Here is a 5,809-nt window from a genome sequence, read left to right as displayed (position 1 = left end):
ATATTTGTGGAGGCAGGGGTGTGGGCAGAATTATGTAAGTGCATAAGGCACTCACTCTCCCTTTCTCTGGAGACAGGGAATCATAGTGTGGTGGCAAATCCATGTACTGGTTTTCTATCCTTGGGCCCCTTTTCAGAGCCACTTATATTTGTCTGCACATTATTTTTCACGGCGCTCATAAACACCCTTTCCTAACTCAGGGATGCATCCAGTCCTAAATCTCACTCAGTTACTAGGCTACTGCTCTCCTTTTCCCACAAAAGCCTTTCAGTCTCAATATCTCACAACCAGTTTCTCTAAGCCCAGTAAGATCTTCCTCTCCAATGTGGAGGACTTGGCCCACTGCCACTGTACTCCTGACTTTGCACATCTGTTCTGTCTTAACCCACTTGCAGATCTGGCTAAGAGAAGCTTCTCCTGACATCGCCTGTCCCAGGAGCCACAGCTGCAGGGCTAGACCCATGACCTCCTCACTCCGAGTGTAGTGGTTGAAAGTTCAAGCTGTAAAATCAAGTCTGTTAGGGCAAATGCACCACTTACTGGCTATGTGAGGTTTGGAAATTCTTTTAATCTACTCTCTGAACCAGCATCCTGCCTAGCCATACTGGAGACTGAGGCAAATGGAAAAATCAGTAATACTGATAACATCTTTATTTAAAATTTTGATATTTAGTTAATAGTGCAGGAACTCTGGTGGCATCGTGCCTAAGGCATTTGACTGTTAACCAGAAGTCTGGCGTTTTAAACCCACCAGCCATTCCTTGGAAGGAAGACTGGGCAATCTAGTTCCATAGAGATAACACCTAGGAAACCCAAGGAGGGGTTGCTAGGAGTCGGATTCAACTCGATAGCACAAAGTTGAGTTAATAGTGCATTCTTTCAGGTCATTTTGATCTCCAAATATATTGTATTCAAATATCTTTTGTCTTGATTTCCTGAGATTTTTCGTGTCACTTTTAATTTTACTTCCAAGATGAGTGACCCACTTGCTTTACCTAACTCTGCCTCAGCTCTGAACCTGCTTCTTCATCTGCAAAATAGGGATCATAATAGTATTTATGTTCTTGTGGTATGCTGTTTTGTATTTTTAATAATTAAAGGAAGCTGTGTGTGTAAATTATATTGCAAATTACCTGGCACAAAGTCAGTGTGCCAAAAAAAAAAAGTATTATCATTATTAAGTATTGCATTGTTTCATTATTGTTACTATGCTGTATTTCCTTTGCCCTTTAGATTTGAGGGAAGAGGGAAGATTAGGAGTTATTTCTTCGTATCTTTTGGTAGTTCTGTAGCGTTTTGCACATAAAATTTCTCAATCAAAGCTGTTGACTTTGATTAGGTAATAGACACTGATTCTTTTAAGAGCCATTCCTTCTACCCACTGCCATCGAGTCAGATCTGACTCATAGCGACCCCTCTTTGGATTTCCGAGGTGATATCACTACAGAATGATTTCTTTCACATCACTCGGCACTAACAACTTCCATGTAATATCACTTTTATCTATTTGATAACTTTTCTTCACTTAAGACTTACTTTCAGTAAGGACTATTTCTTCTCCACTCTTCCTGGTTCATCATCACTTACATACATGGGATGACCTCTACATCTGGGAAAGAACTCCAGCTTCCAGATTCTTCAACCCACTGTTTTGGCAACATTCCATGTACTTGTCTTGGGAAACTGTAATTGATTACTCTGGAGGGAAAACTCCATTCCAACACCAGCTGGCAGCCAGACTCTGCCATAGCCCCAAAATTAGTCTCCAGCAAAAATTCTCACTAGAGATAGTGTAATGGTGAATTGGACTACCTTAAGAGCCAAATCATTCTATGTGCATGTGCTTCCTTAAATATACTTGAGTCTGATATCAGTAAAATTCCAAAATGCTGAATTTCCTAGTGGCTACTCAGGAATTCTCACCTGTATTTTTTGTACCTTTAAAAAAACAGCACATTTTTTTCATCCAACAACACTTGCATGAATAATCCAGGGAACCATCATAGAGTAAAAATTTCAAAGTGTGGTTGAAATTAAAAGTAAAGAGTTTTTATTGGGAGATAAAGCAGTTTGAAAATTGGCAAGCACAAGGTACAGTGGATTCTGAGCCAAGTGATCTGAGGAAGAAACAGTTCAGGGAGTTTTTTTTTTACAAGAAAATGCAAAGTACTTCAATAATAATTCAGTGTTGGGTTGACATTAGGTAATGGTTAAAAATTGGGTGAGGGTATATCTGATTGGTAGGAGATTATATGTGTTCCTAAATATGTTTTAAAAGTTACAAAGTAATTATTAAATTGGGTACATCTGGCCTTGAAACAGTCATGATATTCCCCTTGTTTCAGCTCAGAGAGGACATGTGTAAATCCAAAGTTTATCTTGACTAAGCATCTGTTGTGAGAATTGTTTTGGAGCTGGTTTTCTTAGCAGGATGTATTCTCAAGCAAGCAAAAACCCTTAAACAAACAAAATCACATTCTCCACTAAAATTGTTTACCAAATGATTTTCTTGGGGTGCAGTGGAGAGATACAGAAATGGCAGGCTCCATTCTTGATGCAGAAGTTACTTTTCATTCAAAATGGAGTTTTTGCCTCAGACTAGACTTGTCAGCACATAACAACAACAACAACATAGCATAACCACGATCTCAGGTTGGGAGCCCCAAGTTAATTTGAGGTGCTCTTTCTCAATCCCTATTTTTGGTAATGAACTCATTAGGAAGAGATTATTTGATCACATCTTAAGCCATCTGCCTTGCTGGGCTAGGAGTCTCATCTTCAGGGTGAGTTGGTTTTGTGATCATCACAAAGGAGTAACTGATTTTCAGCAAGGTCTTTTCTTGTTGGATGGCAGTCTTTGTCTAGAGACACTTAAGATCCCAGACAACCAGACGTCATTGGATGTTAAGTAGTGAGTTAGAAGTGTAAGGAGCTGGACCAAAATAAGAGCCCTCATCTAACATTATGAGGAGGCCAAGTATGTGGTGAGATGTCAAAGTCTTATGAATAATTTTTTTTCTGTGTACATAATTCCCACTCCCACCCCCCATAAGAATGAATTAGTAGCTTATTCAAATGTATTAGATATTGTTTTGGTTATCTACTGTCACTCTAACAGAAATACCACAAATTGGCGTCTTTAACAAACAGGAGTTTATTCTCTTACGTTTAGGAGGCTAGAAGTCTGAGTTCAAAGTGCCAGCTCTAGGGGCAGGGTGAAGGCCTCTCAACCTCGGGCTTCACTTCTGCCTCTTGCTCCCAGCCCACTGATGCTGGAGGCTTCTTTTTACTCAGGTAGCTGCTGGCTGCTGAGGCTGACAAACCAAATGTCAACAAATAAAATGGCACAGTCCCAAGATTACCAAATGACAGAGCAGGCCAGTAGTTCATGTCCAGAGACTGTCTCAAGATCAGCAGGAAACATGGCAGGCTGCTGACTGAAGACTTGGATACATGCAGGGTCCAAATATGCCAAAAAGCTGCAGAGACCTTTCTCAAAACTTCTCCTTATATCCTAGAAGCAGACCACATCCCTAAGGCAATTACTCAGCTACTCCGGTAGGTTCCACCATGGAGTTGATTACCAGTTCCATCATGGGGAATAACTGTATCCAGCTTCCCAGCCCCTCAAAACCAGGTCCAGCCAACTTGACACATAACCTTAACTACCACAGTTATACTCAAGGGTGTTGAGTTAAATTGAAACTGGCACCTGGGGACTTCTTTATAATAGTGGAGGGTGTCACAACATGTATAAGCTATCTAAAGGAATGTTAGGATTTACACTAAAATCAAGTATGGAACTATAGTTAAACTCAGGTAAAACTAGGGTCTGAATTGGTATGTCTAGATTTTGGGATTTAATGGCAAATCCAACAGTTGGTCACATTACCAATACTAGCTACTGACTGAGCTGATCTAACAAAGGCATTATCATGCTAGGCATTACTGAGAGTCACAATCTACAGTAAGAAAATACTTAAGGAAGGCTTCATAATGTAAGAATTCTATCTAAGTACAAAGTAGCACAATAAGTCAAATATCATAAAAAAATAATAGCTATGATAAAGCAAAACTCCTCTAGGTATTTGCATGGAAAAAAAAGATATTAAAACAACAAATAATACCACAAATATGTAGTAAAGCAATCACCACAAGAATACTAGTATTCAAGAAACAAAAGTTGAAAAATTTTGGCAAGTTGCATGGCATCTTTTTCTGTGATCTTGGGAAGAACCATTTACTTTTGACATCATTTGTTTCCAGCCACAAGGGCATTTGAACCTCTGCTTAAGTACTTTGGTAAGTTTAACAATCCAGGCAGAGGATTTAGCCTTCTTTAACTGAGACAGATGGATTCAAGTTTTAATTCCCTGTGATTCAGCAGCACAAGGGTTAATGAGGACTAAGTAGTATTCTTTCCAGCAAATTTCCACTGAGTGTTTTAATTGATATACCTTCCAATATATATTTTCTTCTGGGAAGATGTTAAGTAGATTTTTTGATTCTAGTTTCTGTTTATCAAAGGTTTCTTTAACCTGTGAAAAATACCTTTTTTAGTATTAGATTAAAGTTTGTTGGTATAAATAACATAAGGGAGAGCTATTCAATTTGGAAAAACTACTCTTATCCCAGTCATTTCAATATTTATTTCTTGGAATTCATACACAAAATCATTTAAAACATTCTGAATATATTTAGTCAAAATTTTGATATACATTATAATATCTTTTAAGAAGCTCTAGTGGCAGGCTGCTGACTGTAACTTCAAGTAACTGACAGTAACTTCAAGCATTGACTATGAGAATAGTGGATAAGGCATTTGGCTGCTAACCAGAAGGTCAGTGGTTCAAACCCACCAGCTGCTCTGCAGGAGGAAGACGAGGCAATCTACTTCTATAAAGATTTATAGCCTTGGAAACCCAACGGGGGTTGCTATGAGTCAGAATTGACTCAATGGCAGTATGGCTGTTGTTGTTGTTGTTATTTGCCATCGAGTCGCCCCTGACTCATAGCGACCCCTCCTTGGGTTTCCAAGGCAGTATCACTACGGAAGTAGGATTGCCCAACCTTCCTTCCCAGTGGGTTTATATTATCTTCTAATCCTACTTGAGGTACAAAAATAGAAGTTAAATGATTACATCTTTGAAATACATACCAGGACTGATGAGGGAAAGAAAAGGAAAAATAAAATGTTTTCTTATAACTAGACAATAGAACACAGAGCATCAGTAGTATGGTCATTTAAACCTATTTGTTCTGTTGTTTCCTCAGTCCCATGTAGTTAATTTTGGTTTCATGAACTTTCTGTATTAGTAGTAGTCTGAAAACTCCATCAGCTTCTACACACAAGTCCTAGAAATCTTGATTTAGTCCAGTGGTATCCATGTTTGAAACATAGTCCTTTTCACAAGTCTGAAATAGTCCATTTTTATTGAAATATTTTGGTTAAGCAAAGTAAAACATATCAACAGATGACAAATTTAGAATGGTTATGATTAACTTATAATAATAATTCTTTTTAAAAGTGAAAGAATTTAGAGGAATTAATTATAAAAGTAATGCAAACCTGAATAATGTCAATTCAAAAACAAAAAAGAACTTTGGAGGAAAATATAGATATAGTAATTAACGTTTTTAAACAGCCTCAGCTATAACATATAATATTCTTCAGACATAATATTAAATAGTTAGGGATACACCAAGAATAAACTAAGATTATCAAGTCTCTAAACATCTGAATTGTTGTTGCTGTTGTTGTTTGCCGTCGAGTCGGCCCCGACTCATAGCGACCCCTCCTTGGGTTTCC

Source organism: Orycteropus afer, unplaced genomic scaffold (assembly GCF_000298275.1).
Source record: "Orycteropus afer afer isolate SDZICR_OR568_19922 unplaced genomic scaffold, OryAfe1.0 scaffold00020, whole genome shotgun sequence".
NCBI classification, from domain to species: domain Eukaryota; kingdom Metazoa; phylum Chordata; class Mammalia; order Tubulidentata; family Orycteropodidae; genus Orycteropus; species Orycteropus afer.
This window is presented reverse-complemented; position numbering follows the sequence as displayed.